The sequence below is a fragment of the Arachis hypogaea genome, chromosome 19, assembly GCF_003086295.3.
Source record: "Arachis hypogaea cultivar Tifrunner chromosome 19, arahy.Tifrunner.gnm2.J5K5, whole genome shotgun sequence".
Taxonomy (NCBI): domain Eukaryota; kingdom Viridiplantae; phylum Streptophyta; class Magnoliopsida; order Fabales; family Fabaceae; genus Arachis; species Arachis hypogaea.
In genome coordinates this window covers 99,506,356-99,532,410 of record NC_092054.1, presented here as the reverse complement: position 1 = coordinate 99,532,410, position 26,055 = coordinate 99,506,356, and the positions used below count along the sequence as shown (strand labels likewise).

Below are 26,055 nucleotides of genomic sequence, written 5' to 3'. Positions count from 1 at the left end.
AAGAAGAGGATTACTAGAAATAACTTAGAAGAGACCGACACGATGAAGTCAGCCTCCCACAAAACAAGTTATAAAAAGTAATCCCTAAAAGAGACCTGACAAAGGTCCAAAAAGAGGATTACTAGAAATAACTTAGAAGAGACTGGCATAATGAAGTCGGCCTCCCACAAAACAAGTTATAAAAAGTAATCCCTAAAAGAGATCTGACAAAGGTCCAAAAAGAGGATTACTAGAAATAACTTAGAAGAGACGAACATAATGAAGTCGTCCTCCCACAAACAAGTTATAAAAAGTAATCCCTAAAAGAGACCTGACAAAGGTCTAAAAAGAGGATTATTAGAAATAACTTAGAAGAGACTGACATGATGAAGTCGGTCCAAAAAACCAAAACGTTATAAAGTAATCCCTAACAGAGACCTAACAAAGGTCCAAACAAAATGGATTACTAGAAACAACTTCAGGCCGAAATAAGGAAGTCGACATACAAGTTGGACCCAAACATCCACAACCTCAAAATAATCAAGCCACAAGTATGAAAATACAAAGGCAATCACAAGAGGTCGGACAACAAGGCTCCAACACCCCCAAAAACCTAAAAGGTATCAGACAGATGCAGACAAACATGTTATGAAAGGCACAAGTTATAATAATAACAAACTCAAGAGGCTACCAAAAGTCAGCCCCAAGAGCTGGGGAAACTATTTTGTTTTTCAAAATAACATTGCTAAAAAAGCAACTAAAAGAGTATCAAGAAGTCAGAACCACCAATTACAAAATATGAAAGTTCAAAACCCACAAGCTGGGCTATATACACAAATATCCAGAATAATCATTGAGGATCTGAAGATTTCTCAGCTGCATCAGCACGGGGGTGAAGGAGGACGAGCCTGAAGAGGAACCGCATCCACCATCCCATCATCCCGGTTCAAGATTTGACAATCAGGATCCAACTCGGGATGAATAGCTGCAGGGCGTGAAGAAGTCGGCACAACAGAAGCTTTGGCGGCGGACACAGAAGGAGATTCGACATCATCATCATCATCAGGGTCATCAGGGACAATTTTGCCGTCCTTCACAACGTTGTCCAAACTGAAGAGAGTAAGGTCAAGCTCGGGTGCAAGAACCCGAACCTGCTCCTTCAGGTTCTCATAAGCAGCAGTTACACTGCCTATAAGGTGACCCTGGAGCTCGGCATAATTAGCTCGGGCAAACTCCAAATCATCCCTGAGATGCATCATTTCCCTATAGGTCGTGACATAGCTCTCCTTGTGCTTCAACGCCGTGTCTTCAGCCAACTTCGCAGAAGCCGCCAAGGCAATAGAACTAGTCTTTTCACCCTCCAACTCTTTCTCCAACTTGGTCACCTTCACCTCAAGCTCCTCCTTCAAACCCTTCATCCGATTGAACTCCAATTTGGCTTCCTCCATAAAGGCCTTTGTAGCGTTAATAGGAAGATCTTGGGCAGTCCGATATAAAGTCGCCTCCATGTGTGCCATCTTGATGCTGCTTCGAGTAATAAAATCCAAATGGCGAAGAAGAGAAACATCGTCAGTAAGGATGGTACCATAAGGACCGATTTACTGGTCGACAAACTCGACAGCATCGAAGTCAGGGGCATCAAGGTTAAAGGGCTCAACTGTCTTTTGCTTTTTCGGAGGAGGAGCGCCAGAGGTAGCAACAGAAGCCTATGGAGGATCAACCAAACGAACCCAGGGAATAGGGATCATCCTCCTCGGTCCAAGAGAGCTCGGAACGGATGGCTTCAACTGAATCTGAGAGGACCCCTCCCCGGCCACCTTGGCCGAGATGTTCTGGACCGCGGTAGCTTTCCTCGCCTTTTCAAAGGCCCTCATAGAGTCATTATTTTTAACCATCTCTGAAAAAAGACAGCAAAAACCAAGTTACAAAATGATAAAGAAACCAACAAAACAAAAATAACAGGAGGGAAGTCGAGCACTACCCAACTCATCTCGGAGAAGCAAGGCATCCCCTAAAAACTTTTTAGTATCAAGGTAAGGAGGCTGCCCCGAATTCTCCTCCAACAAGTTCACAAAGGCCTGTTCGACCTCACTCAACATATCCCACGAATACCTCGACACCACGACATTCTTTTGCCACTCTAATGGAAAAGTAGGATCATCATTTTCATCCCAAAAAAAGGGGCGAGCTCCTTCAACAGCTCGAACTTTAAAGAAATAATTTTTGAAGTCTCTAAAAGACTCATCATACATCGAAAATACTTTCTTTCCCTGAGCAGATCGAAAGGAAACCAGGAGGCTTTCTTTTTGGTAGAAATTCCGAGTTTAGTCAAAACAAAAAGATAGAGGAAGAGAGTTTGTGAAGGCTTAATATCTAGCTCCTAACATAACAACTGGAAAATTTTGACAAAGCCCCACGAATTCGGATGAAGTTGGGATGGGGACACATTGCATGACCATAACAAGTCGGTCTCAAAAGATGTAAAAGGAAAGGTAATTTTCAGCTGACTGAAAAAATAGTCATATGCATAAAAGAAAGGACGCTCCCCTTGGGTCAGAGAAGGAAAGCAAACCCTCTCCTCGGAGTCCGGCGCGATCAACTCATAATCTTTCTCCTGGTCTCTACGATTACAGATACGATGACATTTCCTAAGTTCCACAAGATACTCGGAATCGACAAGGAAACACACATCAGAACAAGGGAGTCCAGCCAATCAGACATTCCCTCGGGGACTTTGGAGGAGATCTCAACAATATTTTTGCGAGAGAAAGACATGGTCAACTAATCCTACAAAAAAGAAAAAATAGAGGAATTACTAAATTAACAACTCGGCCATAATCAGCTCGGACAGATATGACTAAAAGCAACAAAAACAAGAAAAAAGGATACCCCAAGACCCACACCAAAGATCCAGGGGCATCCTTTGGAGGCAATCATGGAACAAGGACTCAGGAAAATCTACAAGCCTACATCTCTACACCTCCTAACAAGAAAATAACCCCTTTTACTTTAACAAAAGCGACACTCCGAGAAGAAAGCCACAAAATTCAAAGAGCCATCAAAAGAAGCTATCATTCAACAAAACTACCAAGGAAGCTATCAGCAGCAAACAGATCAAAATCACCAAAAGGCGCAATCCTTTTTCAAAGAATCAAACAGTTTCAGGATGCAAACTAAGGCAATAACAAACTTTCAAAAAAGCATCAACTATCAAGGAAAAAGCCAAAAGACGTACATAAGACGGAAGTAACTCCAAAAAGCATGCATCACAGCAACAATCAATCATGACGACGCAAAAAAGGTTCAAGCTTTCTAACATAAAGTTGAGCAAGATCAAAACTTTTTCCATAAAAATAATGCAAGCAGGAAGAAGAACAGAAAAAATAGAAACGTACCAGAAAAAGGGAAGAGACAATGAGTACTGAGAAGACGAAGCAATAGCGAGGCTGAAGACTACCCTCAGAAAGAACAAAATAGTCGCTAACGGTGCCACAAGAAGAAGCGCAAAAGCGTAAAAGACAAAGAATCCCAGGCAAACCAGAAAATATAGGCGAAAAATGGAAACACAAGCGAGCAAGAGAGAAGAAGAAACGGAAGCCAAAATCTGGGAGAAAGGCAAAATTCAAAGTGAAGAAAGGGGAAAACCGCAAAGGGAAGAATTAATGGGCTATTAAAACCCTCGCAGGTTCCCAAGGCAGAGAGATGCGCATTTCAAAGAAAAGGAACGCCTGTTTCAAAAATTTAATTAAAAAGAAAGAAAACGTTCCGCATTCAAAGGGAGACTCTACAAAGAAGAAGTCGACAAATGCTCGAGTTTGGCTTCACCAGAGACAGATCGAAGTCCTAAAAAAGACTCGACCTCAAAAGAAAGATCGAGCTCGAGCAGGGGCACTGTTCATACCCTGGGTCGAGCTGTCCGACCCGGGATGTTCTACTGACAAGTCGACCGACCTCTTCAGGTCAGGACAAATCCGACCTCTTTTCAAAGAGTTCGGCCAAATCGCCAAGAAAGCCCAATAAGGGCCCAATAGAGGAACACGACCCAAATCCTAAGGCAGTTCAAGCCTATAGAGATAAAGGCGGTTCCCTCGAAGAGAAGATGACCTCATTCAAAGATAAGATAAGATAAGATAACTAACTTATCTTATCTAAGAAAGTCACTCCACACTACTATAAATACACTGGAGCACCCAGGTATAACTCATACTCTGATTCTACTAAAAAACTGCTTAATACCCTTGCTAACTTAAGCATCGGAGTCCCTTGCAAGTACCACCACCCTCCGGTGACAAAGGATCAGCAGCATAGCCAGTCCAACAAGTCGGACACGGCCGCTCCGGCCACCATCCACCAGCCGGACACGTCAGCTCCGACCAGCACAGAAGATCTCGTCCAAGATCGACCTAAAATTTCAAGTAACCCTCGGAACAATTAGTGCACTTGACTTTACTTTATTTAGTAAGGGTTAACTAAGTGGGAACAATAAACAATTCTCATCACACCTGATAAGGATAACTAGGATGGGATTTCCAGTTCTCATACCTTGCCAAGAGTTTTTTTAATTATTAATTTAATTTTTCATGCCATTTAAATCACTTGTTCCTTAATTCAAAAAACCCAACGATACTTTTCCATAACCAATAATAAATCATACTTCCCTGTAATTCCTTGAGAGATGACCCGAGGTTTAAATACTTCGATTATAAATTTTATTGGGTTTTGTTACTTGTGATAACCAAATTTTTGTACGAAAGGATTTTCTGTCGGTTTAGGAACTATACTTACAACGAGCTTTTAATTGCGAATTTCTAGACCACACAAAAACCTAACGTCACAGACCCTCGTAGGTTGTCCCCGTCAGATAGGAAGCCCCTTCCCCAAAGTTCCAGTAAGTGGAGATTCTGCACTGCCCCTCCAGAGTCAACCAAAAGGGATGATGACCTCGAGCAGGACGGACCTTGAAATACTCTGCCTTGAATCCATGAAACAAATCCTCGAATAAATCGAATATCCGACAATTCAATTGAGCTTGGAAAAAGATGTAACCCTTCCGATGCTTTCCCTCCTTATGAGGAATGGTACAGAGAAAGAAGAACAGAAAGACCTCCACCCGAGCAGGGATCTCCAAAAAGGTACACACTAGCTCAAAAGTCTGAATAGCAGCCCAGCTGTTCGGATGTAATTGGCTTGGCACCGCGAAACCCCGATTTAAAAGAGCCATGGTGAACTCAAAAAAGGGTAGCCAAACCCTACCTTCGTGAACAAGGGCTCATGGATCCACATCCAATTAGGAACCTGGGGAGATCTAAATTGAGATAGCACACCTTCTCATTTTCGTCGGCGAGCAAAAAGCTCATACCGCCGCTCTGCCTTCCCGCCTCCACATACGGCCTCCACCTCCCGAAGCCTTTAGAGATCATCCTCACCCAACCTAGAGGGCGTACTCGACATGTTAGAAGTCACCCATTGGTAACGATCCGGTATGCCCCCAACTGAAAAGATAAGACCCCAATTTTTCTAAACCTCCCTCTATCGCACCATACCTATATCCAAAGGGGATGATGACATGTCATCTTGTGCATGTTTTCTATGATTTTTCATAAAAAAAAATTGATTATTAGTGCTTAAATCTTCACTGTTTTTGTGCTTAAATAGTATATTGCTTTGATCTTTTGATTCTATAAACTTTGTAGGAAATAAGTGGAAAAAGAAGAAAAAAAGCACAAAATAAGCTAAAAGGAAGAAGAGAGGAATTCTGGGGCACATTTTGGAGCTTGGGCACACTTTGGAGCCTTAGGCCACACTTTTAAAAGTGTGTCCCCATGATTTAAACAAGGAGAGCGCTCTTGGCGCAAAAACGCCACGGCGCGCACGCGTACAGGACGCTTACGCGTCGACCAACAAATTTTGAAGATCCATGCGTACGTGTGGAAGTGATTAGCTCTTGTTTTGTAAGAGAGTGCTACGTTCAATAAATCAGCATTTTCGGGCAAAATCTAAATTTGGAATGGAAGCAGATGAGCGGATAATTTATACGCTTTTTAGCATTATTTTTAGTATATTTTTAGTAGGATCTAGTTACTTTTAGGGATGTTTTCATTAGTTTTTATGTTAAATTCACATTTCTGGACTTTACTATGAGTTTGTGTGTTTTTCTGTGATTTCAGGTATTTTCTGGTTGAAATTGAGGGACTTGAGCAAAAATCAGATTCAGAGGTTGAAGAAGGACTGCTGATGCTGTTGGATTCTGACCTCCCTGCACTCAAAGTGGATTTTCTGGAGCTACAGAACTCAAAATGGTGCGCTTCCAATTGCGTTGGAAATTAGATATCCAGGGCTTTCCAGCAATATATAATAGTCCATACTTTTCCCAAGTTTAGATGACGCAAACTGGCATTCAACGCCAGCTCTCTGCCTAATTCTGGCGTCCAGCGCCAGAAACAAGCTGCAAAGTGGAGTTCAACGCCCAAAATGGCACAAAAGCTGGCGTTCAACTCCAAGAATGACCTCTACACGTGCAACACTCAAAGCTCAGCCCAAGCACACACCAAGTGGGCCCCGGAAGTGGATTTATGCATCAATTACTTACTTCTGTAAACCCTAGTAGCTAGTTTATTATAAATAGGACCTTTTACTATTGTATTAGACATCTTTTGATCATTTTTAGATCTCTAGACCTCCATGGGAAGCTGACCATTCGGCCATGCTTACCCTCTATTCACTTATTTATTTTCAACGGTAGAGTTTCTACACTCCATAGATTAAGGTGTGGAGCTCTGCTGTTCCTCAAAGATTAATGCAAAGTACTACTGTTTTCTATTCAACTCATCTTATTTTGCTTCTAAGATATTCATTCGCACTTCAACCTGAATGTGATGAACGTGACAATCATCATCATTCCCTATGAACGCGTGCCTGACAACCACTTCCGTTCTACATTAGATTGAATGAGTATCTCTTAGATCTCTTAATCAGAATCTTCGTGGTGTAAGCTAGAATGATGGCGGCATTCAAGAGAATCTGGAAAGTCTAAACCTTGTCTGTGGTATTCCGAGTAGGATTCAATGATTGAATGACTGTGACGAGCTTCAAACTCACGATTGCTGGGCGTAGTGATAGACGCAAAAGGATAGTAAATCCTATTCCAGCATGATCGAGAACCGACAGATGAATAGCCGTGCCGTGACAGGGTGCGTTGACCATTTTCACTGAGAGGATAGGATGTAACCATTGACAAGGGTGATGCCTCCAGACGATTAGCCGTGCCGTGACAGGGCATTTGGATCATTTTCCCGAGAGAAGACCAAAAGTAGCCATTGACAATGGTGATGCATCACATAAAGCCAGCCATGGAAAGGAGTAAGACTGATTGGATGAAGATAGCAGGAAAGCAGAGGTTCAGAGGAACGAAAGCATCTCTATTCGCTTATCAGAAATTCTCACTAATGATTTACATAAGTATTTCTATCCCTATTTTATTAATTATTTTCGAAAACCCCATTACTATTCTATAACCGCCTGACTGAGATTTACAAGGTGACCATAGCTTGCTTCATACCAATAATCTCCGTCGGATTCGACCCTTACTCACGTAAGGTATTACTTGGACGACCCAGTGCACTTGCTGGTTAGTTGTGCGAAGTTGTGAACCATGGCATTGGCATCATGTTTTTGGCGCCATTACCAGGGAAAGAAAGAGCGATGAATTTTACATAGTCAAAGTGTAATCACAATTTCTGCGCACCAAGTTTTTGGCGCCGTTGCTGGGGATTGTTCGAGTTTGGACAACTGACGGTTCATCTTGTTGCTCAGATTAGGTAATTTTCTTTTTATTTTATTTTCAAAAAAATTTTCACAAAAATCTTTCAAAAATTTTTCTTTTGTTTTCGAAAAAAAAATTTAAAAAAAAATAATAAAAATAATGTTTTCAAAAATAAATTATTCTATGGCTTCAAAACTTTCAAGAATGAATTCTAGAGTTTCATGGTAACATGTTGAATCCTATCTGGCTGAAAAGCCATACCCAAACTCCTTTGGGATTGGTCTTCAACTAATCACCTCAATTGATGTAAATCCATTCTAAAGCTTGAATGGCTATTAAGCCATGTCTAACCCTCAGATTGGAGCTTTAGACTAAAGAGTACAAGATTCCTGGAATTCATATGAAAAATTTTGAATCCTTTTTTTTTTCTTTTTCAAAATGATTTTCGAAAATTTTAAAATAAAAATACAAAAAAATCATAAAATCATAAAAATCAAAAAAATGTTTTTGTGTTTCTTGTTTGAGTCTTGAGTCATGTTATAAGTTTGGTGTCAGTTGCATGTGCATCTTGCATTTTTCGAAAATTCTCATGCATTCATAGTGTTCTTCATGATCTTCAAGTTGTTCTTGGTAAGTCTTCTTGTTTGATCTTTGCATTTGCATATTTTGTGTCTTTTCTTGTTTTTCATATGCATTCTTGAATTCTTAGTGTCTAAGCATTAAAGAATTCTAAGTTTGGTGTCTTTCATGTTTTCCTTGCATTAAAAATTTTTCAAAAATATGTTCTTGGTGTTCATCTTGATCTTCATAGTGTTCTTGGTATTCATCTTGACATTCATAGCATTCTTGCATGCATTCATTGTTTTGATTCACAACTTTCATGCATTGCATCATTTTTCTTGTTTTTCTCTCTCATCATAAAAATTCAAAAATAAAAAAAATTATCTTTTCCTTTTTCTCTCTCATAAATTCGAAAATGAGATTTGACTTTGAGTTCTAGAATCATATCTTGTGATTTCTTGTGAATCAAGTCATTAATTGTGATTTTAAAAATCAAATCTTTTTCAAAAACTAATTTCAATCATATCTTTTCAAAATATCTTCTTATCATATCTTTTTCAAAAACTTGATTTCAAAATATCTTCTCTAACTTCCCAACTCCTTATCTTTTCAAAATTTGTTTTAACCAACTAACTAACTTTTTTTTATTTCTTATCTTTTTCAAAACTGCCTAACTAACTCTCTCTCTCTAATTTTTGAAAATATCTCCCCCCTTTTTCAAAATTTCTTTTTAATTAACTAATTATTTCAATTTTAAATCTTAATTTTCGAAAATTACTAACCTTTTTCAAAAACTATTTTCAAAAATCAGTAACTCTTTTTCAAAAATTATTTTCGAAATTTTCCCTCTCTCATCTTATTCTATTCATTTATTCATCTACTAACATCTCTCCCTCACCCACCAAAAATCCGAACTCTCTCTCTCTCTCTTTCTGAGTTCAGATATTTCTCTTCTTCTTTTCTTCTACTAATAATAAGGAACCTCTTTACTGTGACAAAGAGGATTCCTCTTCTTTTCTTGTTTTCTTCTCTTTCTTATGAGCAGGAACAAGGAAAAAGGCATTCTTGTTGAAGCTGATCCAGAACCTGAAAGGACTCTGAAGAGGAAACTAAGAGAAGCTAAATTACAACAATTCAGAGACAACTTGATTGAAAATTTCGAACAAGTAAAGGAGATGGCAGCCGAACCCAACAACAATGCAAGGAGAATGCTTGGTGACTTTACTGCACCAAATTCCAATTTACATGGAAGAAGCATCTCCATTCCTACCATTGGAGCAAACAATTTTGAGCTGAAACCTCAGCTAGTTTCTCTGATGTAGCAGAACTGCAAGTTTCATGGACTTCCATCTGAAGATCCTTTTCAGTTCTTAACTGAATTCTTGCAGATTTGTGATACTGTTAAGACTAATGGAGTAGATCCTGAAGTCTACAGGCTCATGCTTTTCCCTTTTGCTGTAAGAGACAGAGCTAGAATATGGTTGGACTCTCAACCTAAAGACAGCCTGAACTCTTGGGATAAGCTGGTCACGGCTTTCTTAGCCAAGTTCTTTCCTCCTCAAAAGCTGAGCAAGCTTAGAGTGGATGTTCAAACCTTCAAACAAAAAGATGGTGAATCCCTCTATGAAGCTTGGGAAAGATACAAACAGTTGACCAAAAAGTGTCCCTCTGACATGCTTTCAGAATGGACCATCCTGGATATATTCTATGATGGTTTATCTGAGCTATCAAAGATGTCATTGGACACTTCTGCAGGTGGATCCATTCACCTAAAGAAAACGCCTGCAGAAGCTCAAGAACTCATTGACATGGTTGCTAATAACCAGTTCATGTACACTTCTGAGAGGAATCTTGTGAGTAATGGGACGCCTATGAAGAAGGGAGTTCTTGAAATTGATACTCTGAATGCCATATTGGCTCAGAATAAAATATTGACTCAGCAAGTCAATATGATTTCTCAGAGTCTGAATGGAATGCAAGCTGCATCCAACAGTACTCAAGAGGCTTCTTATGAAGAAGAAGCTTATGATCCTGAGAACCCTGCAATAGCAGAGGTAAATTACATGGGTGAACCATATGGAAACACCTATAATCCATCATGGAGAAATCATCCAAATCTCTCATGGAAGGATCAAAAGCCTCAACAAGACTTTAATAATGGTGGAAGAAACAAGTTTAGCAATAGCAAGCCTTTTCCATCATCCACTCAGCAACAGACAGAGAATTCTGAGCAGAATCCATCTAGCTTAGCAAATTTAGTCTCTGATCTATCTAAGGCCACTGTGAGTTTCATGAATGAAACAAGGTCTTCCATTAGAAACTTGAAAGCACAAGTGGGCCAGCTGAGTAAAAGGATCACTGAAATCCCTCCTAGTACTCTCCCAAGCAATACAGAAGAGAATCCAAAAGGAGAGTGCAAGGCCATTGAATTAATTACCATGGCCGAACCCAATGAGGGAGAGGAGGACATGAATCCCAAGGAGGAAGACCTCCTGGGACGCCCAGTGATCAATAAGGAGTTTCCCTCTGAGGAACCAAAGGACTCTGAGGCTCATATAGAGACCATAGAGATTCCATTGAACCTCCTTATGCCATTCATGAGCACTGATGAGTATTCCTCTTCTGAAGAGAATGAGGATGTTACTGAAGAGCAAGCTGCCAAGTTCCTTGGTGCAATCATGAAGCTGAATGCCAAATTATTTGGTATTGATACTTGGGAAGATGAACCTCCCTTGTTCATCAATGAACTAAGTGATCTGGATCAACTGACATTGCCTCAGAAGAGACAGGATCCTGGAAAGTTCATAATACCTTGTACCATAGGCACCATGATCTTTAAGACTCTGTGTGACCTTGGTTCAGGAATAAACCTCATGCCCCTCTCTGTAATAGAGAAACTGGGAATCTATGGGGTGCAAGCTGCTAAAATCTCATTAGAGATGGCAGACAATTCAAGAAAACAGGCTTATGGACAAGTAGAGGACGTGTTAGTAAAGGTTGAAGGCCTTTACATCCCTGCTGATTTCATAGTCCTGGATATTGGAAAGGAAGAGGATGAATCCATCATCCTAGGAAGACCTTTCCTAGCCACAGCAAGAGCTGTGATTGATGTGGACAGAGGAGAATTGATCCTTCAATTAAATAAGGACAACCTTGTGTTTACAACTCAAGGATCTCTCTCTGCATCCATGGAGAGGAAGCAGAAAAAGCTTCTCTCAAAGCAGAGTCAACCAAAGCCCCCACAGTCAAACTCTAAGTTTGGTGTTGGGAGGCCACAACCAAACTCTAAGTTTGGTGTCAAACCCCCATATCCAAACTCTAAGTTTGGTGTTGGGAGGTCTCAACAAAGCTCTGCACATCTGTGAGGCTCCATGAGAGCCCACTGTCAAGCTATTGACATTAAAGAAGCGCTTGTTGGGAGGCAACCCAATTTCTATTTATCTAACTATATTTTTCTTAGTTATATGTCTTTATAGGTTCATGATCATGTGGAGTCACAAAATAAATATAAAAATTAAAAACGGAATCAAAAATAGCAGAAGAAAAATCACACCCTGGAGGAAGACCTTACTGGCGTTTAAACGCCAGTAAGAAGCATGTTTTGGGCGTTCAACGCCAGAACAGAGCATGGTTCTGGCGCTGAACGCCAGAAATGGGCAGCATCTGGGCGTTTGAACGCCAGAAATGCACCCTGGAGAAGAGCTGGCGCTGAACACCCAGAACAAGCTTGGTTCTGGCGTTCAACGCCAGAAATGGGCCACAAATGGGCGTTCAACGCCCAGAACAAGCACCAATCTGGCGCTGAACACCCAGAGTTGTGTGCAAGGGCATTTTGCATGCCTAATTGGGTGCAGGGATGTAAATGCCTTGACACCTCAAGATCTGTGGACCTCACAGGATCATCTCAGGATTTGTGGACCCCACAGGATCCCCACCTTCCTTCCTCATAATCCTAGTTTTTTCCACATCTTCTTCTTCATATATTCCTTCTTCTTTTGCTCGAGGGCGAGCAACATTCTAAGTTTGGTGTGGTAAAACAATTATGTAAAGGATCTATAGCTCAGTGGTAGAACATGTGGCTGCAAATCAAGAGATCCCTGAGATACCTCAGGGGATGCACTTCCCTCCACATAGTTATTAGAAGCAACTGAGGATAGAAATACCAAAAATCACTAGGAATCAAGCCACAAAGGCAAGGAAGAGACATAGAAGAGCTCAAGAACATCATTGATTCCTCAAGAAGGAAACGCCATCATCACTAAGGTGGACTCATTCCTTGTTCTTACTTTCTCTGTTTTTCGTTTTCTATGTTAAGTGCTTATCCATGTTTGTGTCTTCATTACATGATCATTAGTAGTTAGTAACCATGTCTTAAAAGTTATGAATGTCTTATGAATCCATCACCTCTCTTAAATGAAAAATGTTTTAATTCAAAAGAACAAGAAGTACATGAGTTTTGAATTTATCCTTGAACTAAGTTTAATTATATTGATGTGGTGACAATGCTTCTTGTTTTCTGAATGTATGCTTAAATAGTGCATATGTCTTTTGAAGTTGTTGTTTAAGAATGTTAAATATGTTGGCTCTTGAAAGAATGATGACAAGGAGACATGTTATTTGATAATCTGAAAAATCATAAAAATGATTCTTGAAGCAAGAAAAAGCAGCAAAGAACAAAGCTTGCAGAAAAAAAAAATAGGCAAAAAAAATAGAAAAAAAAAGAAAAAGCAAGCAGAAAAAGCCAAATGCTCTTAAAACCAAGAGGCAAGAGCAAAAAAGCCAATAACCCTTAAAACCAAAAGGCAAGGGTAAATAAAAAGGATCCCAAGGCTTTGAGCATCAGTGGATAGTAGGATCTAGTTACTTTTAGGGATGTTTTCATTAGTTTTTATGTTAAATTCACATTTCTGGACTTTACTATGAGTTTTTGTGTTTTTCTATGATTTCAGGTATTTTCTGGCTGAAATTGAGGGACTTGAGCAAAAATCAGATTCAGAGGTTGAAGAAGTACTGTTGATGCTGTTGGATTCTGACCTCCCTGCACTCAAAGTGGATTTTCTGGAGCTACAGAACTCAAAATAGCACGCTTCCAATTGCGTTGGAAAGTAGACATCTAGGGCTTTCCAGCAATGTATAATAGTTTATACTTTGCCCAAGTTTAGACGATGCAAACTGGCGTTCAACGCCAGCTCTCTGCCCAATTCTGGCGTCCAACGCCAGAAACAAGCTGCAAAGTGGAGTTCAACGCCCAAAATGGCACAAAAGCTGGCGTTCAACTCCAAGAATGACCTCTACACGTGCAACACTCAAAGCTCAGCCCAAGCACACACCAAGTGGGCCCCGGAAGTGGATTTATGCATCAATTACTTACTTCTGTAAACCCTAGTAGCTAGTTTATTATAAATAGGACCTTTTACTATTGTATTAGACATCTTTTGATCATTTTTAGATCTCTAGACCTCCATGGGAGGCTGGCCATTCGGCCATGCTTACCCTCTATTCCCTTATGTATTTTTAACGGTAGAGTTTCTACACTCCATAGATTAAGGTGTGGAGCTCTGCTGTTCCTCAAAGATTAATGCAAAGTACTACTGTTTTCTATTCAACTCATCTTATTTCGCTTCTAAGATATTCATTCGCACTTCAACCTGAATGTGATGAACGTGACAATCATCATCATTCCCTATGAGCGCGTGCCTGACAACCACTTCCGTTCTACATTAGATTGAATGAGTATCTCTTAGATCTCTTAATCAGAATCTTCGTGGTGTAAGCTAGAATGATGGCGGCATTCAAGAGAATCCGGAAAGTCTAAACCTTGTCTGTGGTATTCTGAGTAGGATTCAATGATTGAATGACTGTGACGAGCTTCAAACTCGCGATTGCTGGGTGTAGTGACAGACGCAAAAGGATAGTAAATCCTATTCCAGCATGATCGAGAACCGACAGATGAATAACCGTGCCATGACAGGGTGCGTTGACCATTTTCACTGAGAGGATAGGATGTAACCATTGACAAGGGTGATGCCTCCAGACGATTAGCCGTGCTGTGACAGGGCATTTGGATCATTTTCCCGAGAGAAGACCGAAAGTAGCCATTGACAATGGTGATGCATCACATAAAGCCAGCCATGGAAAGGAGTAAGACTGATTGGATGAAGATAGCAGGAAAGCAGAGGTTCAGAGGAACGAAAGCATCTCTATTCGCTTATTTGAAATTCTCACCAATGATTTACATAAGTATTTCTATCCCTATTTTATTAATTATTTTCGAAAACCCCATTACTATTCTATAACCGCCTGACTGAGATGTACAAGGTGACCATAGCTTGCTTCATACCAACAATCTCTGTGGGATTCAACCCTTACTCACGTAAGGTATTACTTGGACGACCCAGTGCACTTGTTGGTTAGTTGTGCGAAGTTGTGAACCATGGTATTGGCATCATGTTTTTGGCGCCATTACCAGGGAAAGAAAGAGCGATGAATTTTACATAGTCAAAGTGTAATCACAATTTCTGCGCACCAGAAGCTCAGCCATTGACGCGTACGCGTGCATGACGCGTACACGTGGATGTGACATATCTGAAGAAGCACGTGCAAGCGTGGGCTGAACGGCAGCGTGGAAGTGGCATGTTTGAAGACCCACACGTACGCGTAGGTGACGCGTACGCATGGGCAGCGCTCAATTGAAGAACGCTACACTCACATAGAGAACGCTGCAAGGGACGCGCACGCGTACGTGACAAGCACGCGTAAGCGTGAAGGACGCGTACGCGTGGATGGGCGAAAACGCAAAAGCACGCGCAAGCGTATGGGACGCGTACGCGTGGTTGAATGAACGCTGTGCTCAATTTGAAAATGCTCCGTTCTCCTGGAAGCTGCAGCTCTGGCTTAATTAATCTGATTCAAAGCCCATTGAAAATCCAAAGGAGGTAGAGCCCATTGACGTCACTCAAAGGCACAAGACACAGTTAAAATAGGAATTTCATTTGAGTTGTAATTTGTTTTCAATTTTAATTTTATTTGTTATTTAGGAATGCCTATAAAAAGGCTTTAGTTCTGTTAGAAAAAAGGAGGCGCTGGAGAGGCTGCAGTAGTAGTAGGCAGCAGTATGAGTATGAGTAGGAGTAGAATAAAAGGCTCTCTTGAAACACTTTTATTTTTTTGCATTTTTTACATTTCAGTATTGAATTCAATTTGGCTTATGCAATTTCAGTTTCTGATAATCCTCTTCTGCAAATTTTCTTTTCTGAAATTTTACAATTCAGTTTACATTGAGCTTGATTTTAATCTTCTGTTCCCATTGCTTTCTATTCCCATTGCTTTCAATTTACCTTCATGCAATTTAAATCTTCTGCAATTATTCTGAGTTCTAATTTACTGCTTCATTTAATTTCCCAGCACCCAATCCCCTTCTGCACTTTATACCTTCTGCAATTTACATTCTATCAATACAATTTCACCTAATTTACCACTGTTAGCTTAACTAAACTAATCACCTCACTAAAGCTAAGTTGGTTCACCCAATTCTGTGTAGTAATCACTTAGCTAAGTTGGTTCACCAACAAGGTGGGAAGGCAATTATCTGTCCTGAATCATATACTTGAAACACACCCCATGAGACTAGCTAAATAATAAGATCCTAATAAGAAAAAGGAAAAGAACAATAAGAGTTGAAAAAGAAAGAAAATATAATAAAGAATAAGGCTAGGCACCAAGGGCTTGAAACTTGAGGGATGTGTCTGTGGTGCTCTTGTACCAAGGATCTGCTTGGATGAATAAGTTCTTAGGAGTGCTTCATCACTTGGTAACTTGGGTTAACTAACCCGGGATTATCAACTGAAAATCCACTATCAAGAGCAACCTTGCTACAGAACATTTAGTAACCCAAAGAGGTGCTGGACACCAAGACCTCAAGGAAAGAAAATAACAAACCATGTGCTGTGGTGTGCATGTATGGGGGAGAGAGACTTGAGGGAGTAAGTCCTTAGGGGTGTTTCAACACCTAGCACCTTGAACCAACTGGTTCAGGAGTGTTGGCTGAAAGCTTATCCTAAAGAGTCGCCCCCTCACAGAACACTTAGCCTAAGGATGAAATAAACCTTGGAAAGACAAAGGGATCAATAAATAAAAGTCTCAAAGGGTGCAATCAAGTGAGTATTCCAAGGCATGATAAAGGTCTGAAAGCCAGTAAAGGAATGAACCTAAGTTGCTATGCATGAAACCCCATAAAACCAAGAACATGACTTCCACAATAATGATTCATTCATCTTGTCATTTCATTCATCATTCTCTTGTTCCAGTACTTGTTTAGGGACAAGCAAGCTTTAAGTTTGGTGTTGTGATGCCAGGGCATTTTGGCCAGTTTCACTGACCTTTTCTTTAAGGTTTTAAGGTAGTTTCATGCAATTTCTTAGAAAATAAGCAAGTTTTGGGTAAATAATCACTTACATCTTGATTCAAGCAAACAATGTGAATTTTACATGATTTCATGAGAATTATGCATGAATTAAAGGACAAATTGAATGATGCATGTCTCATAACTTGGATTAGAGCTTTGATGCACTTTATTGCTTGATTTCAGGATAAAGGAAGCAAGGAAGAACCACGTTGGTAGCCATGTTAGTCTAGCTAACGTGACCACTAACGTGGAATGAAGGCTAGCTTGCAACGTTAATGAGAAAAGTGATTGCCAATAACGCCTTCGTGAGCCATCATAGCCCAAGTCAGTTGCCACGTTAACTATGCTAACGTGGAAGCTAACGTGGAAGAGAAGTAGAACTCCAACGTTAGTGGTAAAAGTAAGTGCCACTAACGTTCCAAAAGGGGCAATTGGCCACGTTAAGAGCCACGTTAACTTAGTTAACGTGAGCTCTAACGTGGAAGAAGAAGATGATGCCAACGTTAGTGATACTTACCTTTGTCACTAACGTTGGACTAAGCCCATATTGGCTACGTTAAAAGCCACGTTAACCTAGTTAACGTGGACTCTAACATGGAGGGAGCAAGAATCACCAACGTTAGTGACACTCACCTTTGTCACTAACGTTGGATTGAGCCACTATGAGCCACGTTAGTTGCCACGTTAATTACATTAACGTGGAAGCTAACGTGGAGAAGAGGGATGATGAGCCAACGTTAGTGACACTCACCTTTGTCACTAACGTTGCAGATGGCTATCAATACCACGTTAGAAGTCACGTTAACCTAGTTAACGTGAACTCTAATGTGGGAAGTAGGGGCGTTCTGAAGCGTTAGTGACAAAGGTAAGTGTCACTAACGCTCTCGAAGATTTGGCAAGCCTACGTTAAAGGCCACGTTAACTATTCTAACGTGAACTCTAACGTAGGGAGAAAGGGGTACTCTCAACGTTATTAAAAAAGGTAAACCCCAGTAACGTTTGCAAAGGCCCAAGGGTCAACGTTAGTGGTCACGTTAGTGCCACTAATGTTGAAGTTAACGTGGACCACTTTGGGTTAGGAATATTAGTGAAAAAGGTGATTGTCACTAACGTTCTCAACCCCACATTTTCACTTAACGTTAACACCACTAACGCTCTAAGCTAAAGTCCCTGGCTACTTCACACTTTCTCTGTAAGTAAAGCTGAGCCCACTGAAGAAGATAACTACTTCAACTCAAGATTCAAAGGCTCATATCCAAGACTTGAAGAGCCAACTAGAAGATCAGAAGAATAGTATAAATAGGGAGAGCTTTGAACTAGAAAAAAACTTTTGGCATTATTAGAATTACTCTTTGTATTTTACTTTCTCTGCACTTCTAGTTTAACTTTCAGAATGTACTCTCCATCTTTGCTTTCCATTCCCAGAGCTATGAACAACTAAACCCCTTTCATTGGGTTAGGGAGCTCTATTGTAATTTGATGGATCAATAATAGTTTTCATTATTCTTCTTCTTTCTTTTCTCTTGATTTTACTAGAAAGCTTTCAATCTTCATCCAATTGAGTAGTTATCTTGGAAAAGAAGCTATTCATACTTGGATCTCTTCTGAACCTTGGAAAAGGGATGAAGAGATCATGCTAGAAATGTTTTCTCATGTTGGACCAAATTGGGGTTTGGGCAGATATGGTGACATATAATTCTCCCAATACTTTGATTTGGAAATACATGTGGTATAATCAGTGACCACACTTCATCTCTTCTCATGAGCAATTAGACTAAGGAATTGGCTATTGATCTGATTTGAGAGATTGAATTACCAAGGAATTGGAATTCAATCACTTAAGATTGCCAAGGAGATCAATGAATGCATTGATTGAGGAAGAGATGAAAATGAACTTGATCCAGAGAATGCAACATCTCCTAAGCCCAATGAATTCCCCATTTCTGATCTTACCCATTCTCTTTACTTTATGCCATTTACTTTCATGCTAAACGTCTCTTCCCCATTTAAGATTCTGCAATTTACTTTCCGTCATTTATTTTCTGCTATTTACTTTCCCGCCATTTAATTTCCTGCAATTCTCAACTCACTTTCTGCTTAGCTCAACTAGAACATTCTTCCAATTAAAGTTGCTTGACCAATCAATCCCTGTGGGATTCGACCTCACTCTACTGTGAGTTTTTACTTGACGACAATTCGGTATACCTGCCGAGGGAAATTTGTTAAGGGACAAGTTTCCGTGCATCAAGTTTATGGCGCCGTTGCCGGAGATTGATTTTGTATCAACAATGATTAAATTGGTGGATAACTAGATTGAGCATTTGTTTTTATTTTGTTTGATTTAAGTTTATTTGAGTAATTTACTTTCTATTTAGCTATTTTCTTCCCTTTCCCCTACCCATTTTCTTAGTTGTTTACAATTCAGTCACTAACCCACTAACTATTTGATATATTGCATCACTCACACTAACAACATTTCTGTAGAAGTTATTGTTTGCACCTATCCTTCTTACTTGTGCCTTGTTGGTTGTATGACAGGTAGAAGAAGCGGGGCTTCAACTTCCTTTGATTCTGAATCTGAGAGGACCTTCCTTAGATTAAGAAGGGAAGCAAGAGGAAAGAGAGTAGTTGGTGCTGAGGAAGAGGAAGAGTACTTTGAACCAAACATGGATGAGAATATGGAAAACCATCATGAAGAAGAGGCTCATAACCATAGCAGAGAAGGTCCAGCGCATCAGGCTGGGCAAGAGAGAAGAGTTCTGGGTTCTTACATCAACCCAAACCCAGGAAGTTGTAGGAGTAGCATCCAAAGGCCAACCATACATGCCAACAACTTTGAACTAAAGCCATAGCTCATCACCCTTGTTCAGAACAATTGTTCATTCATAGGAAGTGTCCAAGAAGACCCCAATCAACATCTAACCACCTTCCTGAGGATATGCGATACTGTGAAGTCTAATGGTGTTCATCCTGACACCTATAGACTACTTCTGTTTCCCTTCTCGCTTAAGGACAAAGCAGCTAAATAGCTAGAATCCTTTCCAAAGGAGAGTTTAGCAACCTGGGAAGATGTGGTGAACAAGTTCTTGCCAAGATTCTATCCTCCTCAACGGATCAACATGTTGAGAGCTGAGGTACAAACATTCAGGCAGCAGGATAGTGAGACTCTATATGAAGCATGGGAGAGGTTTAAAGACTTGACAAGAAGATGCCCGCCAGATATGTTCAATGAATGGGTGCAGTTGCACATTTTCTATGAAGGCCTTTCGTATGAATCAAAGAAGGCAGTAGACTACTCATCCAGGGGATCTCTGAACAAGAAGAAGACCATTGAAGAAGCCATAGATGTCATTGAGACTGTAGCAGAGAATGACTACTTCTATGCTTCTGAAAGAGGCAACACTAGAGGAGTGATGGAGCTGAACAATGTGGATGCACTGCTAGCTCAAAACAAGATGATTACCAAGTAATTAGCTGATCTCACCAAGAAGATGGAGAGGAATCAAGTAGCAGCAATCACCACTTCAGCAGCAACCCAAGAAGGAGTGAATGAAAAAGCAGAGGGTGATCAGGAACAAGCCAACTACATTGGGAATTCACCTAGGCAGAATCATGACCCATACTCCAAAATGTATAATCCTGGTTGGAGGAACCACCAAAACTTTGAGTGGGGAAATCAACAAGACCAAGGCCAAGATCAGAGACGCCATAACCCCAACAACAATGCAACTCACCAACACTCCACACAGAGGTCATACCAACACCCACCCAACAACACTTCTCAATATCCATACCAAAGTCAAAATGGCCCTTCTCATCCTTCCAATCTCAAATCTCCATCATCGGAAGAAAGACTATCAAGGATTGAGACTCTACTTGAAGGCATATGCAAGGAGATTCAAGATAGTAAGATGTTCCGAGAGGAAGTGCGATCTAACCTGCAAAATCAAGATGCTGCCATCAACAAACTTGAGATACAAATTAGCTACCTATTCTAGCAAGCTCCTGGCCATGACCTTTGCAGCAACATTGAGTCAAGGCCAAGGGAGGAGTGTCAAGCCATCACCCTCAGAAGTGGGAAGGAACTGAAGGAGACTTCCAAGCAATCACAAGAGAAAGATTCAATTGGAAAGAAGGAGGAACAAGATGAAGTTCAAGTCCCCACCTCCAACTCACATCAAAAGGAAGGAGAGCTGAAGCTATATGTTCCGAAAGTCCCATATCCTCAACAACTGAAGAAGAAGGGGGATGACAGCCAGTTCTCCAGATTTTTAGAAATCTTCAAGAAACTACAGATTAACATACCCTTTGCTGAAGCAATAGAGCGAATGCCGCTCTATGCCAAGTTCTTGAAGGAGTTGATGACCAAGAAGAGAAGCTGGAAGAACAATGATACTGTGATACTGACTGAAGAATGTAGTGCCATCATTCAGCATAAATTGCCCCAGAAAATGAAGGATCCTGGGAGCTTCCAGATTCCTTGTATTATAGGAGAAATAACAGTGGAAAAGGCTCTATGTGATCTAGGAGCCAGCATAAATCTGATGTCTGTAGCTATGATGAGAAAAATAAAGATTGAGGAGGCCAAACCAACAAAAATGGCCTTACAACTGGCAAACCGATCATTCAAGTTTCCTCACGGCATAGTGGAAGACTTGCTAGTGAAGGTAGGAGACTTTATCTTTCCAGCAGACTTTGTAGTGTTGGACATGAAGGAAGGAGCTAAGGCTTCTATCATCTTGGACAGACCATTCTTAGCTACTGCCGGAGCTGTCATCAATGTCCAAAAGGGTGAACTGACCCTTAGACTACACAATGAAACAATGATGATCAATGTGTTCAAGGCCATGAACTATCCACAGGAACCATCGGGAGAATGTATGAGGTTAGACTCACTGGAAGATGTAGTACAAGAGACTTTTGAAGAAGAAGAACTTGAGGGATTAACAGAAGAGGAGGAATCAGCATCAAGTGAAGAAGCTGCAACAGCTGAGGTTCAAGTTCAGGGCACAATAGAGGAGAAGAATGGGAAGAAAGAAGCACCCAAACTTGAACTAAAGGCACTGCCACCCACTCTCAAGTATGCATATCTAGGAGAAAACGTAAGTTATCCAGTGATCATAAATTCATCCCTCAGCCAACAACAAGAGGAAGAGCTACTTGAAGTATTGCAAAGGCACAAAGATGGCATAGGATGGACCCTTGCTGACTTGAAGGGAATCAGTTCGGCCATATGTATGCATAAAATACTGTTGGAAGATGATGCCAAACCATCCATTCAACCCCAAAGGAGGCTGAATCCAGTCATGAAAGAAGTGGTACATAAAGAAGTCATGAAGTTGTGGCAAGGAGGAGTGATCTATCCGATCTCAGACAGCCCATGGGTCAGCCCTGTGTAAGTTGTTCCAAAAAAAGGAGGAATCACTGTAGTCCCCAATGAGAAGAATGAACTAATCCCTACAAGGACCGTCACAGGATGGCGGATGTGCATAGACTACAGAAAACTCAACGAAGCTACACAAAAAGATCATTTCCCTCTTCCTTTCATGGATCAGATGCTGGAAAGACTTGCAGAACATGCATATTACTGTTTTCTCGACGGTTATTCAGGATATAACCAAATAGTGGTTGATCCAAGAGACCAAGAGAAAACCTCCTTCACCTACCCTTATGGAGTGTTTGCCTACAGGCGCATGCCATTTGGGCTATGCAATACACCTGCAACTTTCCAACGATGCATGCTTTCCATTTTTTCAGATATGATAGAAAAATTCATCGAAGTTTTTATGGATGACTTCTCAGTATTTGGAGACTCTTTTCCTAATTGCCTAGATCACCTGGCCCTGGTATTAAAAAGATGTCAAGAAACTAATTTGGTCTTGAATTGAGAGAAATGTCGACAGGAGGAATAGTTCTTGGTCATAAGGTTTCTAACCAAGGCATTGAAGTGGACAGAGCCAAGGTGGAACTCATTGAAAAATTACCTCCACCAAGTGATGTCAAGGCAATTAGGAGTTTTCTAGGGCATGCTGGCTTTTATAGAAGGTTTATTAAAGATTTTTCAAAGATAACCAAGCCCTTAAGCAATCTCCTTGTATCTGATACACCATTTATCTTTGATGAAAAGTGCATGCTGGCATTTGAAAACTTGAAAAAGAGGTTATCATCTGCCCCTATTATTTCCCCACCTAACTGGAACCTACCATTTGAACTGATGTGCGATGTATCTGATTTCACAATTGGGGCAGTGTTAGGACAGAGGAAAGATAACTTGGTCCATGTGATATACTATGCCAGCAAAGTCCTCAATGATACTCAAAGAAACTATACCACTACTGAAAAGGAGTTGCTGGCAATAGTTTTTGCATTTGACAAGTTTAGATCATACCTCATTGGTGCCAAATTGATTGTCTTCACAGATCACACAGCACTTAAATATTTGTTTGCCAAGCAAGAATCAAAACCAAGACTAATAAGATAGATCTTATTGTTGCAGGAATTCAATATTGAAATCAAAGACAAGAAAGGAGTGGAGAACAAGGTAGCAGATCACCTATCCAGAATCCCTCATGATAAAGGAGGAACACATGATACAAATGTAAATGAGTTCTTCCCAGATGAGCAGTTGATGACGATTCGCAGAGCACCCTGGTTTGCAGATATTGCCAATTTTAAGGCAACTGGGGCTTTACATCCAGACATCAACAAACACCAGAAAAGAAAGCTCATCAATGACGTAAAGTATTTTGTTTGGGATGAACCATATCTCTTCAAGAAGTGTTCAGATGGAATTCTGAGAAGATGTGTCTCGGAAGAAGAGGGACGAGAGGTCTTGTAGAACTACCACAGCTCATGCTATGGAGGCCATTTTGGAGGGGACAGAACTGCAACCAAGGTATTAAAAAGCGAATTTTTTTGGCCCACCCTTTTCAAGGATCCCAAAGAACTGGTAAAGAATTGCAATGAATGTCAAAGAGCTGGAAACTTACCCAAAAGAAATGAGATGCCACAAAATTTCATCTTAGAACTGGAACTGTTTGATGTGTGGGGAATCGATTTCATGGGACCTTTCCCAACCTCATATTCAAACAAGTACATCTTGGTAGCAGTGGATTATGTTTCCAAGTGGGTAGAGGCTATTGCAACCCCAACGAATGATAACAAGGTGCTCATGAACTTCCTCAGAAAGAATATCTTTAGCCAGTTCGGAGTCCCACGAGCACTCATCAGTGATGGAGGGAGCCATTTTTGTAACAGACCACTAGAAGCTCTCCTCCTACGATACGGAGTGAAACACAAGATTTCCATGCCTTACCATCCCCAAATAAGTGGGCAAACTGAGATATCTAACAGAGAGCTAAAAAGGATTCTGGAAAAGACTGTGGGAGCATCAAGGAAGGATTGATCGAAGAAGCTGGATGATGCTCTTTGGACATACAGAACGGCGTTCAAAACACCAATCGAGATGTCTCCATACCAACTGGTGTATGGAAAGGCTTGTCATCTACCATTGGAGCTGGAACACAAAGCCCTCTGGGCTCTCAAGCTGCTAAATTTTGATAGCACTGCTGCTGGTGAAAAGAGGGTCTTGCAGCTGCAAGAAATGGAGGAGTTCAGATCTCAAGCCTATGAAAATGCCAAGATTTATAATGGAAAGGCAAAGAGAAGTCATGACCTCCATTTAACACCCAGAAGCTTCAAAGAAGGACAGCAAGTGCTCCTCTACAATTCCAAGTTAAGACTCTTCCTTGGGAAACTCAAATCAAGGTGGTCAGGACCCTTTCTTGTCACAAAGGTCTCGTCGTATGGGCACATAGAAATCATGGAGGAAAGTTCAAAGAGGACGTTCACTGTTAACGGACAGATGCTCAAACACTACATGGACAACATGGGGGAAAACCCCAAAGTGAAGTATCACCTCAAGTGATGGAGGAATCGTCGAGCTAGCGACGCTAAAAGAGCGCTTCATTGGGAGGCAACCCAACCTAAGGTAGTTCTCTTTTCATTTGTATTTTAATAAAAATCACAAGTAGTTTCCCCCATATTGTGAGGAGCTAAGTTTGGTGTTACACACCAAAACAATACAAGAGTGAGTGTGTAATTCCAAGTTTGGTGTTCCACCAAAGATTTCAGTTAGAATCACACTACACTCCTTCAAGGGCAAATTGCTAGATCCAACCAATTAGGGGAACCACTTAACAGTAGTTAGTTTCTAGTTGTCTTGCTGATAACAACACATGAGATTTTTTGCATGCATTCAACCTGCTGTATTAGGCAAGGAACTAAGTTTGGTGTTCACACACCAAGTTAAGTTCCGAAATGCACAAGCATACATGCATACTAACTATCTCTCAAGTGCTTTGGGGACAAGCAACTTCCAATAACTTTGCAGGGATTCAATCAATCTTTTGGAAAAACAGTGCACCATCATCCAAGGAAGCGAGGAAGGATGCAGAAGCTATGGAGGATGACAACAAATGGGTAGCTGGAAGGCATCACCAAAAGGTTGTATTGTTACTTGATTCCATATGCTTGGAAATAATCAATTTGGAAGTCTGAATGTGCCCTTGATTAATAGTCACTCTTTAAGCTTGATTCACTAGAATTTGATGTTTGTTTTTGCTTAGGTCTATGCTTGCTAGTCAAGTTGCCTGTTTTCATTTTCATCTTGCTTATTCTATGCTTATCCTTTTAAATCCAATAAAAAGAGATGTTATGAAAGACCAGAGTGATGTTCAAGTTGTGGAGTAGGTTCTTAAATTTGTAGTGTAGTAATCACTTAGCTAAGTTAGTTCACCAACAAAGTGGGAAGGCAACTATCTATCCTGAATCATATACTTGAAACACACCCCATGAGACTAGCTAAATAATAAGATCCTAATAAGAAAAAGGAAAAGAACAATAAGAGTTGAAAAAGAAAGAAAAGTTAATAAAGAATAAGGCTAGGCACCAAGGGCTTGAAACTTGAGGGATGTGTCTGTGGTGCTCTTGTACCAAGGATCTGCTTGGATGAATAAGTTCTTAGGAGTGCTTCATCACTTGGTAACTTGGGTTAACTAACCCGGGATTATCAACTGAAAATCCACTATCAAGAGCAACCTTGCTACAGAACATTTAGTAACCCAAAGAGGTGCTGGACACCAAGACCTCAAGGAAAGAAAATAACAAACCATGTGCCTATGGTGTGCATGTATGGGGGAGAGAGACTTGAGGGAGTAAGTCATTAGGGGTGTTTCAACACCTAGCACCTTGAACCAACTGGTTCAGGAGTGTTGGCTGAAAGCTTATCTTAAAGAGTCGCCCCCTCACAGAACACTTAGCCTAAGGATGAAATAAACCTTGGAAAGAC

At 40.6% G+C, this 26,055-nt stretch overlaps 2 non-coding genes across 2 annotated transcripts; both read right to left on the bottom strand.

The window, feature by feature from the left end:
- Positions 1 to 9,873: 9,873 nt before the first annotated feature.
- Positions 9,874 to 9,981, bottom strand: LOC112781039 (small nucleolar RNA R71). The gene has a single exon (XR_003191838.1). It is a non-coding gene; the product is annotated as a small nucleolar RNA R71 (small nucleolar RNA).
- Positions 9,982 to 19,825: 9,844 nt separating this feature from the next.
- LOC112781389 (small nucleolar RNA R71) lies at positions 19,826 to 19,932 on the bottom strand. The gene has a single exon (XR_003192167.1). It is a non-coding gene; the product is annotated as a small nucleolar RNA R71 (small nucleolar RNA).
- Between the last annotated feature and the right edge of the window lie 6,123 nt (positions 19,933 to 26,055).